Source organism: Accipiter gentilis, chromosome W (assembly GCF_929443795.1).
Source record: "Accipiter gentilis chromosome W, bAccGen1.1, whole genome shotgun sequence".
NCBI lineage: Eukaryota > Metazoa > Chordata > Aves > Accipitriformes > Accipitridae > Astur > Astur gentilis.
In genome coordinates, this window is record NC_064918.1 from 35399452 (window position 1) to 35413473 (window position 14022).

A 14022-nucleotide genomic window follows, 5' to 3' on the forward strand; every position below is an offset into this window, starting at 1 on the left:
AAATAGTGTCTATGTGCTTTGTCCTGGCAGTGATGGCTTTGCTGTGTTGTGGGAGCTATCTTGTGGAGGAGATGAGGGAACACATCTCCCTCTCCCTACCAGGCATTGATGTGAATGGTTTTATTATGCAGGCTCCCGAGGTCCTTGTTCACCCTTACGTGAGCTGTTCAATACTAATAATTAATACTGGTGGCATATTATGGGTATTGTGGAACCTGGTCTCTTCCTGGTATAAGAGGAGGCAAGTTTTAGGTGAGGCAATATTGAAATGTGCCCTCAAGTGACCAGTCCCTGGGTGGCAGGGTATATGGAAGGATTTGGGCAGATTCCTAGGACGGTTATGACCTCCCATAATCTGGGATTTTACATCCGAACAGACAAGTAACCCTGGCAAACTGACACGTCACCTGATAGAAGGGTGCCTTGCCTATCCCAATGAAAACCAGCAGCTTCTCGCACTGTACTGGGGCCTGGCCTATGCCTACCGAGCCACAGTTCAATACTCTCAGAGGACCATGGTTGAGGCAGGGACCCAGACTGCATCTAAGGACACGATGCTCGAGATAGGGACCCAAACAACAACTACAGTAATTGCCCCACTAGTGAAACGGAAACAGTGGACAAGGAGATCAACGGGTCCATACCATCGATTAGTGAGGGAAGAAGAAGAAGAGGAAAGGCTTGATTTAGAAGCTGGTCCTTCGATAAGGAAATTGGAGGAAGGAGTGAGGGAACTTAAACAAGAAGCAGAAACTACCCGGTCCCTGACGTCCTCAGAACTTCGGGACTTGCGGAAAGATTACAGCCGCCAGCCAGGTGAGCGGATTGCTGCCTGGCTGCTCCGATGCTGGGATAACGGGGCTGATAGTCAGCTACTGGAAGGCAAGGAAGCGCAACAGCTGGGATCCCTCGCTAGAAACCGGGGAATTGAAAGAGGAATTGGGAAAGAGGCAGCAATTTGCAGTCTCTGGAGCCGGCTCCTCTCAAGTGTGAAGGCAAGATATCCATTCAAGGAAGATCTTGTAAATTCATCAGAAAAGTGGACTACTGCAGATGAAGGCATTCAGTACCTGAGAGAGTTAGCAGTGGTGGAAGTCATCTACAGTGATCTAGATGATGAGGAAGTTTCCAAAGACCCAGAGGATGTCCTGTGCACACGAGCCATGTGGCGAAAGGTGATTCAAGGTGCCCCAGCGTCGTATTCTAACAGCTTGGCAGCAATGTATTGTCCAGATATGGAAACACCAACTATGGAGAAAGTGTCGTCTTGGCTCCAAAACTTTGAGGAAAATCTCTGTGTCTCCTCATCCCTACAGGACAGTGCCTTGGCTGTTAGGGATGCTCCAAGAAATCAGTTCTCCCCTGCCCCAGTCAGAGGGAAAGGGAGCCCTAGGCGTATGCCACGTGGTACACTCTGGTTCTTCCTGTGTGACCAAGGGGAGGACATGAGGAAGTGGGATGGTGAACCCACCTTTAAGCTGGAAGCCCGCGTACGTGAACTGAGAGGGAAGACAGCTGTTAAGAAGGGGTCACCCAAGAAGAAGGCTGTCAGTGTAGTTGCTGTAGAGGCCCAAGAAGGCACTCAGCGATCCTCCAGGCATAGAAGAACTGAAAACACCTCCCTTGATTCTGGTGAGGGGACTTCTGGTCTGGTACCGCAAGGATCGGACAGTGAATATTCTGATGAGGAACAGCAATAGAGGGTCCCTGCCTTCGGCCAGGAGAAGGAAAGGGATGATCGGATATACTGGACTGTGTGGATTCGATGGCCTGGCACATCAGACCCACAGAAGTATAAGGCTTTGGTAGACACTGGTGCACAGTGTACACTGATGCCATCAGGATACAGGGGCACAGAATCCATCTGGATCTCTGGAGTGACAGGGGGATGCCAAGAATTGACTATACTGGAGGCTGAAGTGAGCTTGACAGGGGACAAGTGGGAAAAGCACCCCATTGTGACCGGTCCAGAGGCCCCTTGTATCCTTGGCATAGACTACCTCAAGAGAGGGTACTTCAAGGACCCAAAGGGGTGCCGGTGGGCTTTTGGTGTAGCCACTGTAAATGCAGAGAAGATCAAACAGCTATCTACCCTGCCTGGCCTCTCAGAAGATCCCTTTACTGTGGGATTGCTGCAAGTTGAAGAACAGCAGGTGCCTATCGCTACCAGGACAGTGCACCGTCGGCAATACCGGACAAACCGAGACTCCCTGGCTCCCATCCATGAGCTGATTCATCACCTAGAGAGCCAAGGAGTCATCAGCAAGACTCATTCACCTTTTAATAGTCCTATATGGCCAGTGCAGAAGTCTGATGGAGGATGGAGGTTAACAGTAGATTATCGCGGCCTGAATGAAGTGACACCGCCATTGAGTGCTGCTGTACCAGACATGTTAGAGCTTCAATATGAACTGGCATCAAAGGCAGCCACATGGTATGCTACAATTGATATTGCCAATGCATTTTTCTCCATTCCTTTGGCAGCAGAGTGCAGGCCACAGTTTGCTTTCACATGGAGAGGTGTCCAATACACCTGGAATCGGCTGCCCCAGGGGTGGAAGCACAGCCCTACCATTTGTCACGGATTAATCCAAATGGCACTGGAACAAGGCGATGCCCCTGAACATTTACAATACATAGATGACATCATCGTATGGGGCAACAAGGCAGAAGAAGTGTTTGAGAAGGGAAAAAGAATAATTCAGATTCTTCTGAAAGCTGGTTTCGCCATAAAGAAAAGTAAGGTCAAGGGACCTGCACAGGAGATTCAGTTCTTGGGAATAAAATGGCAGGATGGTCGCCGTCATGTCCCTATGGATGTGGTTAACAAGATAGCAACTATGTCTCCACCAGCTAACAAGAAAGAAACACAAGCTTTCCTAGGCCTTGTGGGGTTCTGGAGAATGCATATTCCAGGTTATAGTCAGCTTGTGAGCCCTCTCTATCGAGTAACGCGGAAAAAGAACTATTTTGAATGGGGCCCTGAACAACAACAAGCCTTTGAGCATATCAGACAGGAAATAGCTCGTGCAGTAGCTCTTGGGCCCGTCCGAACAGGACCAGATGTACAAAATGTACTCTACACTGCAGCTGGGGAACATGGTCTCACCTGGAGCCTGTGGCAGAAAACACCAGGAGAAACCCGAGGTCGACCATTAGGGTTTTGGAGCCGGGGGTACCGAGGATCAGAAGCTCACTATACCCCGACTGAAAAAGAGCTATTAGCAGCATATGAGGGGGTTCGAGCCGCTTCAGAAGTTGTTGGTACAGAAACATATCTCCTCTTGGCACCACGATTGCCCGTGCTACACTGGATGTTCAAAGGAAACATCCCCTCTACACATCATGCAACCAGCGCTACATGGAGTAAGTGGATAGCATTGATCACGCAACGGGCTCGACTGGGGAAATCTAACCGCCCAGGAATTCTGGAAGAGATCATGGAATGGCCAGAAGGCAGAGATTTTGGAGCATCACCTGAGGAGGTGACTCGTGCCCAAGAGGCACCACCATATAATGAGTTATCAGAAGATGAAAGGTGTTATGCTTTGTTTACTGATGGATCCTGTCGTGTGGTAGGGAACCATCGGAAGTGGAAAGCTGCTGTGTGGAGCCCCACACGACAAGTCATTGAGGCCACTGAAGGAGAAGGCGAGTCAAGTCAGTTTGCAGAAGTGAAAGCCATCCAACTGGCTCTAGACATTGCTGAACGAGAAAAGTGGCCGGTACTCTACCTCTATACCGACTCCTGGATGGTGGCTAATGCCCTATGGGGGTGGCTACAGCAGTGGAAGAAGACCAATTGGCAACGCAAGGGTAAACCCATCTGGGCAGCAGCATTGTGGCAGGACATTGCTGCCCGTGTAGAACACATGACTCTAAAGGTACGTCATGTAGATGCTCACGTGCCCAAAAGCCGTGCCACTGAAGAACATCGAAATAATGAACAGGTAGACAAGGCTGCCAAAATAGATATAGCTCAGGTGGACCTGGACTGGGAGCGTAAGGGTGAGCTATTTGTAGCTCGATGGGCCCATGAGACATCGGGACATCTAGGGAGAGATGCAACATATAGGTGGGCTCGTGATCGAGGGGTGGACCTGACCATGGAGGCCATCACACAGGTCACTCATGAATGTGAAACATGTGCTGCAATCAAAAGAGCCACCAGAGTAAAGTCTCCCTGGAACAGAGGGCGGTGGTTGGGTTTTCAATATGGCGAGGCCTGGCAAATTGACTACATTGGACCACTGCCACGAACACGCCAAGGCAAGTGCTACGTACTCACCATGGTGGAAGCAACTACTGGTTGGCTAGAAACATATCCTGTAAACCATGCCACTGCCCGAAACACCATCTTAGGCCTCGAAAGGCAAATTTTATGGCGACACGGTACCCCAGAAAGAATTGAATCAGACAATGGGACTCATTTCCGAAATAACCTTATAAGCTCCTGGGCAAAGAAACATGGCATTGAGTGGGTATACCACATACCCTATCACCCTCAGGCATCTGGAAAAATTGAGAGATATAATGGACTGTTGAAGAGTATGTTGAGAGCGCTAGGCAATGGGACATGGAAGCATTGGGATGCAAATTTAGCAGAAGCCACTTGGCTAGTTAACTCTAGAGGATCTGCTAACCGTCCTGGTCCTGCCCAAACAAAACCCCTACATACTGTGGGAGGAGATAAGGTCCCCGTGGTGCACATGGGGAAGTGGCTGGGGAAGGCAGTGTGGATTGCACCTCCCATGGGAAAAGGCAAACCCATTCGTGGGATTGTCTTTGCTCAGGGACCTGGGTGTACTTGGTGGATAATGCAGAAGGATGGGGAGACCCAGTGTGTGCCTCAAGGACATTTAACCTTGGGGGAAAAATAATCTGTGATGTGAGTTGTATGTTGCAGGAAGTAATGTAGCAGGAATGACCTGAACTGCAGAGGAGTGAACTTCGCAAGGAACCAGACAAGTGCATCGGTGACCCAAACCAAGCCGACGTTGGTGCCCAACGATTGAACGTACTGCTTCTCCTGTCCTGACCACTCATCTTGATGGATGGGGCCCAAGTCATAACCTGTGTGTGAACATCTGAAGGAGTGGAAGAAGCCCCTGGAATATCTATCTCTTAAAGGACAAGGGATAGTAATTAATAAGAATGTATAAATCTGTACGTTGGGTATAAAAGTTGTTTAAGTATGTAGTTTCAGTTGTAAGTGTTGGTAAGAAAGGATTTCAGTAATGAGAATTAAATACAATAGTATGGTTAGAAGATATCTGTATTAAATTATGTGGGACCTGAGCAGGACGCAAATGGTATGGAATAAGGGGTGGAGATTGTATTGGGTCTGGCTGAGATGGAGTTAGTACTCCCTATAGCAGCCCTCATAGCACTGTGCTCTGCAGCTCTGTAGCTAGAAAGGTGTTGATAACACACCAGTGTTTTGGCTACTGCTGAGCAGCGCTGGCACAGCATCAAGGCTGTCTCTCCAACATTTTTGCCCTCCCCTCAATGGCAGGCTGGGGCAGGGCAAGATCTTGGGACGGGACATAACCAGGACAGCTGACCTAAACTAACCAAACAGATATTCCATACCATATGACGTCAGCTCAGATATAAAAGCTAAGTGAAGGGAGACGGAGGTGGGGACATTTTTGTCTTCCGGAGCAAGCACTACGGGTACTGGAGCCCTGCTTCCCAGGAAGTGGCCAGACATCGCCTGCTGATGGGAATTAGAGAGTAACATCATTTGTTTTTTTTTCTTTGCTTTCGCGCGCAACCTTTGCTATCGTTTTATTAAACTGCCCTTATCTTGACCCACGAGCCTTTCGTTATATTTTTCTCTCCCCCGTCCAGCTGAGAAGGGGGAGTGATAGAGCGGCTTTGGTGGGCACCTGGTATCCAGCCAGGGTCAACCCACCACAGGATATAAGCAGATTGTAGCAATATTTTCCATGTTTCAAATATGCATTTCTTAGTTATTATTTCATCTATTTAACAAAACAAGTTGATGCCTTGAACAAAGGCAGGAGAAGGAAAAACGTTACTGTATCGCTGTACTAATGAACTTTCTGCTTGCTTGAATAACTTCTAAATTTTGGTATGTACTGATAAGAAAAACATTGAGCTTTGTCAATGGTATGCGCTAAAGGCACCAACAGACAAGAAGCCTTGGGCCCTGATGATAAGCTTTGAGTTCTGATGAGTTTTTGTAATTAAAAATTGCCAAGGCCAGCTAACTAGGAGAAAGAGATGACCCACACTGAGTGTGACCAAAGCGTGGACACTATGTAAATCATAATATGAATATGTATGACTGGAACAATATAAATTTTGCTTGCTGTCGGTAACGATGTGCACGATAGGTGGAGCGATCCCCCAGTGCACCCAGCGCTGCAATAAAGAATGCCTGCTTTCTAAAACTCCAAAATCAAGTCTTAGAGAGTTTCTTTGACCGGCTTGTTTGGTAACAAAGTAGTATGTTTTTAAGAGTGTGGTGGGTTGACCCTGGCTGGACGCCAAGTGCCCACCAAAGCCGTTCTATCACTCCCCCCCACCTCAGCTGGACAGGGGAGAGAAAATATAACAAAGAGCTTGGGGGTTGAGATAAGGACAGGAGACATCATTCACCAATTACCGTCATGGGCAAAACAGACACAGCTTGGGGAAAATTAACTCAATTTATTACCAATCAACCAGAGTAAGGTAATGAGAAATAAAACCAAATCTCAGAACACCTTCCCTCCACCCCTCCCTTCTTCCCGGGCACAACTTCACTCCCAGATTCTCTACCAACCCCCCCAGCGGCACAGGGGGATGGGGATGGGGTTTACGGTCACTTCATCACACGTTATTTTCTGCTGCTTCATCCTCCTCAGGGGGAGGACTCATCACACTCTTCCCCTGCTCCAGCGTGGGGTCCCTCGCATGGGAGACAGTCCTCCATGAACTTCTCCAACGTGGGTCCTTCTCACGGGCTGCAGTTCTTCACGAACTGCTCCAGCATGGGTCCTTTCCATGGCGTGCAGTCCTTCAGGAGCACACTGCTCCAGCGTGGGTCCCCCACGGGGTCACAAGTCCTGCCAGAAAACCTGCTCCGTGGGCTCCTCTCTCTACAGATCTGCAGGTCCTGCCAGGAACCTGCTCTAGCAGGTGGATATCTGCTCCACCGTGAACCTTCCTGGACTGCAGGGGGACAGCCTGCCTCACCAGGGTCTTCACCACGGGCTGCAGGGGAATCTCTGCTCCAGTGCCTGGAGCATCTCCTCCCCCTCCTTCTTCACTGACCTGGGTGTCTGCAGGGTTGTTTCTCTTACATGTTCTCACTCCTCTCTCTGGCCGCCGTTTTTCCGTCTGTCCCAACTTTTTTCCCTTCTTAAAAATGTTATCACTGAGGCATTACCACTATCACTGATTGGCTCAGCCTTGGCCGGCGGCGGGTCAGTCTTGGAGCCGGCTGGTATGGGCTCTCTCTCAAACACAGGGGAAGCTTCCAGCAGCTTCTTATAGAAGCCACCCCTGTAACCCCCCCCCCGCTACCAAAATCTTGCCACACAAAGACAATACGAAGAGTTTGTTTGCTCAGTTGCTTTTGTTGACATTTAAATTCTTCAATATAAAAAAATTCAACACCTTAGAAATACCTTTTTTCAGAAAATTGTAGAACTTGTTTTTTCATCTCTTCTTCGATTCCATTAAGACCATCTAGTATCTGCTCCTGATCCTCATGCCACTGCTGTTCTCTTTGAAACATGAGAAGTAGGAAATGGCACAATAGATAAATAAAGTTTTCCTGGACAGTTAAAAAAATAAGGCGCGGTAAAATAAGCTTACGGCATTCATAAGTCCAAATTATTGTATTACCTTTTCAGGTCATCTTCAATTTTTTCATCCTTTGACTGAACTGCTGACAGCACCATGAAAAATAAAATTAATTGGGTTTTTTTGCATTGTATGATGTAGATTTTTTTATACTGAAAATCAGCCTGGCTAGAGAGAAACTTGTGTAGCCTCTAAAAATCTAGCTTGGCTATCAGCAGCAGTTTAACCACATTTTGTGATGTCCTGCTGGGCTAATCTACTGTTACTTTTCAGCTAATTAAATTAGACTGTGGTGTTAATGCTTCTGTGTTACTTTTTTGTACCTGAGCTAGTTCAGGTACATAATATTGAAATGTGAAGTATAGTCATACTTCAAGATAAGCAAGCCTGATTTTTCAGTGGAAGAGATTCCATCAACATTACCAACATGGGCAATCAAATTCCTCCAGTCTTCCAATTCCTCGTAAAACAGCCTTCCAACTGCTTGATCAGGATTGTAAAATCTATCAGATGTAAAGAATTTACAAAGCAAGGCAGGATCCTTACTGTTCACAAGAATAGCAACACGTAGGAAGACAAAAGGTCCAGCAAGGCCAATATTCTAACTCCAACCTTGAGCAACATCAGTACTTAAGGGAAAATATGGTACCGTTGTGGTTTAACCCCAGCCAGCAACTAGGCACCATGCAGCCACTCACTCACTCCCCCCCTCCCAGTGTGATGGGGAGGAGAATCAGAAAAAAAGTAACACTTGTGGGTTGAGATAAGAAAGATTTAATAATTAAAGTAAAATAAAATGTAATACTAACAATAATAATAATAAAATATAATAATAATAGTAATGAAAAGAAATAAAAATAAAACAAAGCCAACAAGAAAAAAGACAAGTGATGCACAATGCAATTGCTCACCACCCACTGACCAATGCCCAGGCAGTGATCTGCCCCTCCCAGCCAGCTCCTCCCCAGTTTATATACTGAGCATGATGTTCTATGGTATGGAATATCCCTTTGGCTAGTTTGGGTCAGGAAATCCTTAACTCTCTCATAAAAGCATTACATGTCTCCTAAATAAAGTACATTTGATTTTATAATTTTATAAAAGTACTTTTTTTTGATAAATTATATAGCTTTAAATCTCCACAAATTTTGAGATTAGTAGTTTTAAAAGCAGTTCAGAGATGAAAATCAGCAAATCTACTAAGTTCAAAGTGCATTACATTATATGTTACAATAAAATTCTTTTCGCAAAGAGAATTATTGTCTCTAAATGTTGACACAAAATCTGAGTAGAGTGCTCCCAAATTAAGCTTATGTTTAAGAGTTGTGGGAGGTACCAGTCTGTATTATTATTAGAGCAAAATATTTTTAATGACACAAATATCCTTCATACACATGATAAAATTAATTGGTGCACTTTTATTCAGACTCACTGGCATGTTTGAAGAAACCCATGCGACTCTTCCCCCTGCCCCCTGTGATTATTGTAAGCCCTCACTATCTGGAATTCTCAATTTCCACTATTGGTTTCTAACACTTCAGTGTTAAATACCTCATCCTGAGTATGTGATTCCCATTGAACAGTATTGCAGATTGTGTGAGTATCAGAATAGGAAGCCTGACTCCAGCATGCAACAATCCAACGGTGCACACCATCCTCCTGCTGCGTCCAATGTCACCTGCTCGTCACACCTGCACGCACACAAGCCCAATCTGCTCTACCGACTGAGAGGACTTTGCACCATTCCTCCTGCCCAGACAGACTGGTATGACAGATGGAGCCCAGAGTTAGAAACTAAATGAACTCAACAAACATTTTATGAACATAACCCATCAACTAAAGAATGATAGCTCTGTGTGTGTATACATATATATATATACACATATATCATTGTTCATATGTCTCAAATGGATGGAAAGGTGATGATGATTGATCAGAATGTAACTAATGTAACTAAAGGTATCGGAACTGAGCATGACGTCAATGGTATAGAATAAGGGGTGGATACTGTCCTGGTTTCAGCTGGGATAGAGTTTATTGTCTTTCTAGTAGCTGGTACGGTGCTATGTTTTGAGTTCAGTATGTGAAGAATGTTGATAACACTGATATTTTCAGTTGTTGCTCAGTAGTGTTTAGACTATAGTCAAGGATTTTTCAGCTTCTCATGCCCAGCCAGCGAGAAAGCTGCAGGGACACAAGAAGTTGGCACAGGACACAGCCAGGGCAGCTGACCCAAAGTGGCCAACAGGGTATTCTATACCATGTGACGTCACATGTAGTATATAAACTGGGGGGAATGGGGGCAGGGGGATCACCACTCGGGGACTAACTGGGCGTCAATTGGTGGGTGGTGAGCAATTGCATTGTGCATCACTTGTATATTCCAATCCTTTTATTATTACTGTTGTAACTTTATTATTGTTATTATTATCATTATGAGTTTCTTCTTTTTCTGTTCTATTAAACCGTTCTTATCTCAACCCACGAGTTTTACTTCTTTTCCTGATTTTGTCCCCCATCCCACTGGGTGGGGGGGAAATGAGTGAGTGGCTGCATGGTGCTTAGTTGACGAGTGGGGTTAAACCATGATACCAGGAAAGAAATCACTAACCCTAATTTAGTGATGGGACAGTGCAGATCATAAGAAACGGGGGCAACACAGTTATTGCAGTGTCACAACCCGTGCTGGACAGACCAAGGAGGGGTCATGGTGAGTTCTGAATTCCGTCAGGCTAAATGAAGGTGAAGTGACAGCAAACGATCAGTTGAATGTTTTATTTATGGCAGAAGCAAATTGAACTTGGAAGGCACAACAGTAGGTGGCGAGGTTTCTCACAACAAGAATTGGCATGAAACTACGTCAGTAAACCGTAACCACATATATATCGTTGTCAGCTCACCACACCTTGTGTCTGCCATTCCTTCCTCTTCAGGGGGAGGACTCCTCACTCTTCCCCTTGTATTGGGTCTGGCTGAGATGGAGTTAATACTCCCCATAGTAGCCCTCATAGAACTGTGCTCTGCATCAGTAGCTGGAAAGGTGTTGATAGCACACCAGTGTTTTGGCTACTGCTGAGCAGTGCTGGCACAGCATCAAGGCTGTCTCTCCAACATTTTTGCCCTCCCCTCAATGGCAGGCTGGGGCAGGGCAAGATCTTGGGACGGGACATAACCAGGACAGCTGACCTAAACTAACCAAACAGATATTCCATACCATATGACGTCAGCTCAGCTATAAAAGCTAAGTGAAGGGAGACGGAAGTGGGGGGCATTTTTGTCTTCCGGAGCAACCACTACGGGTACTGAAGCCCTGCTTCCCGAGAAGCGGCTAGACATCGCCTGCTGATGGGAAGTAGAGAATAACATAATTTGTTTTTTCTTTGCTTTCGCGCGCGACCTTTGCTATCACTTTATTAAACTGTCCTTATCTTGACCCACAAGCCTTTTGTTATATTTTCTCCCCCCTGTCCAGCTGAGAAGGGGGAGTGATAGAGCGGCTTTGGTGGGCACCTGGCATCCAACCAGGGTCAACCCACCACACCCTGCTCCAGCGTGGGGTCCCTCCCACAGGAGACAGTCCTTCACAAACTATTCCAACATGAGTTCTTCCCACCGGCTGCAGTCCTTCATGAACTTCCCCGGCATGGGTCCTTTCCATGGGCCGATCTTCTGTCACAGACTGCTCCAGCACGGGCTTTCCCATGGAGTCACAGCCATCTTTGGGAACATCCACCTGCTGCGGTGTGGGGTCCTCCACAGTCTGCAAGTGGGCATCTGCTTCACCGTTCACCTACATGGGCTTCTGGGGGACAGCCTGCCATCTCACTATGGGCTGCAGGGGCATCACCTCCTCCAGTCCTCCTCCTCTTCCTTCTTCACTGACCTTGGTATCTGCATAGGTGTTTCTCTCACATTCCAATCTCCTTCCCCACTGTAGGTTCCCCTTCTTAAATATGTTATCCCAGAATTGCTACCACCATCACTGATTGGGTCAGCCTTGGCCAGAGGCAGGTCAGACTTGGAGCTGGGTAAGCTTCTAGCAGGTTCTCACAGGAGCCACCCCTGCAGCCCCCTCCCCCACTACCAAACACCCCACCACAGAAACCCAAAACAGATTCAGATAGCATTTTCAATTAAGTATTTCCTCATTCAAAAGAAACAACAGTTAGAAAGATGGACACAGAAGATGTAAGCACAGTAAACTCTTAATTTTCATACAAGCAGTATAACTCTTGAAATTCTTAGCAGCAACTTCTTTTTCCTTTCCTCAGAAAGGTAGCGAAAAATGCAAAGCTTTGATTGCAAAATTATATTATTTGCATTACAGTACACATAGATAATTTCTCTAGTAGAAAATTATAATTTCTAATAATAAATTTTATGAGCTGGGAACAAGTAAGAATGGTTGAGCGAAGCAACTCAGCAAGCCAATAAAAATAGGTGAAGTCCCAAGAATATTTTTAAGCAAATAGCTCAAAGTTTAAAATAATTGCATATCTTAATAAGGAAAGCTAACATCTCCAGGTATTTTACCCAGATAAAAATTGTAAGTGCTTTCAATTCTTTTGCTTTAAGCCAGCAGCTTATTCATGAACAGCAGCCAAGAACAAGTATTTCCCAAATTCATTGTGTCATACTCTTCGTCTACATACCTCTAAGAAGCATTTGAAGCTTACCATTCTTAGAAACAGGCTTACAAAGCACATGAACTATGAATTTATTCTAATAGAGCAACAATATCTATTTATAAGAAAGAAGAAATATTTTTTCCAGCTCCTATTACTTGATCACAATATTCAGCAAGTACATGAACTTGGAAAGAAACTGGAGATGTTACTTTAATGTTCATCTAAAAATGCATTCCAATTTGGCCAAATGAGAAAGTATTGGAAATCACCATTTGCTGTCTACAACACATTTCTGTCATTGTGGAAACACTAAAAAAGCCCAAGCCTCTTCTCACATAAATATATTCAAATGAGTCAGTGTATCCACTTTAAAGATTAACCAATAAGTTTTACTGGGTTGAAAGGTACCAACAGGTCCTTGACAGGAGACATAACAGTTAATGCTACCAAAATACTAATGATAGTGCAGTGTAAACTGTTTTAGGAGTCTCCAAATGGGACATCTGAAAGACCAGATTACTTTACTCGTGCTTAGATTCTGAATGGTTTTATTTTCACAGCGTCTAGCCACATCAGCCTTGCAACAAGAGTGAAATCAGGTAGCACTGATGCTTATGTAGAGAAGGCATTTTGAAGAACTGAGGAATTTATACCTTTTCACTGATAATGCCTAACAACTATAAAAGCTACCACTTGTCTTAGTGGATTGTGCTTCTAGGGATCAATAAGTGATCTGGATTCCTGTGCTGTTAAAATAAACTTAAGTGTCTTTTACTGCTTTTTCTTGATCTGAAAGCTTGACCCCTGTTAAATCCAACCTAGATATTTTATTAGAGTGTAGTGGGTTTACCACTAAAGGTTTATTTCAAAGTTTCAGCTAATACATCATAATACAAAACACTTCTGTGAAATATTAATAATAATAATAAAAAATCAAAGGCGGTATGGTGTCCTGGTTTCAGCTGGGATAGAGCTAACTGTCTTCCTAGTAGCTGGTACAGTGCTATGTTTTGAGTTCAGCATGCAAAGAATGTTGATAACACTGATGTTTTCAGTTGTTGCTCAGTAGTGTTTAGACTATAGTCAAGGATTTTTCAGCTTCTCATGGCCAGCCAGGGCAGAAGAAGTTGGCACAGGACACAACCAAGGCACCCGACCCAAACTGGCCAATGGTGTATTCCATACCATGTGACGTCCCATCTAGTTTAGGAACTGGGAAGTGGGGGGGGCAGGGAATCGCTGCTCGGGGACTGGCGGGGTGTCGGTCGGCAGGTGGTGAGCTATTGCCCTGTGCATCATTTGTACATTCCAATCCTTTTATTACTACTGTTGTCATTTTATTAGTGTTATCATTATCATTATAGTTTCTTCTTTTCTGTTCTATTAAACCGTTCTTATCTCAACCCAGAAGTTTGACCTTTTTTCCCGATTTCCTCCCCCATCCCACTGGATGGGGGAAGTGAGTGAGCGGCTGCGTGGTACTTAGTTGCTGGCTGGAGTTAAACCACAACATATGGTTAAAAATATGTCTGAGTAATTTTTTGTTAGTTTATTAGCAATGCTTGCAAAGATAGAA

General features: G+C 45.3%; 1 protein-coding gene and 1 pseudogene across 1 annotated transcript in view; one reads left to right on the forward strand and one right to left on the reverse strand.

Moving 5' to 3' along the window:
* LOC126035462 (uncharacterized) overlaps nt 1-14022 on the forward strand; it is a 212868-nt gene that overhangs the window by 124430 nt on the left and 74416 nt on the right. The window lies entirely within an intron of this gene.
* The window catches only part of LOC126035585 (uncharacterized), a 44484-nt pseudogene that overhangs the window by 1108 nt on the left and 29354 nt on the right, over nt 1-14022 (reverse strand).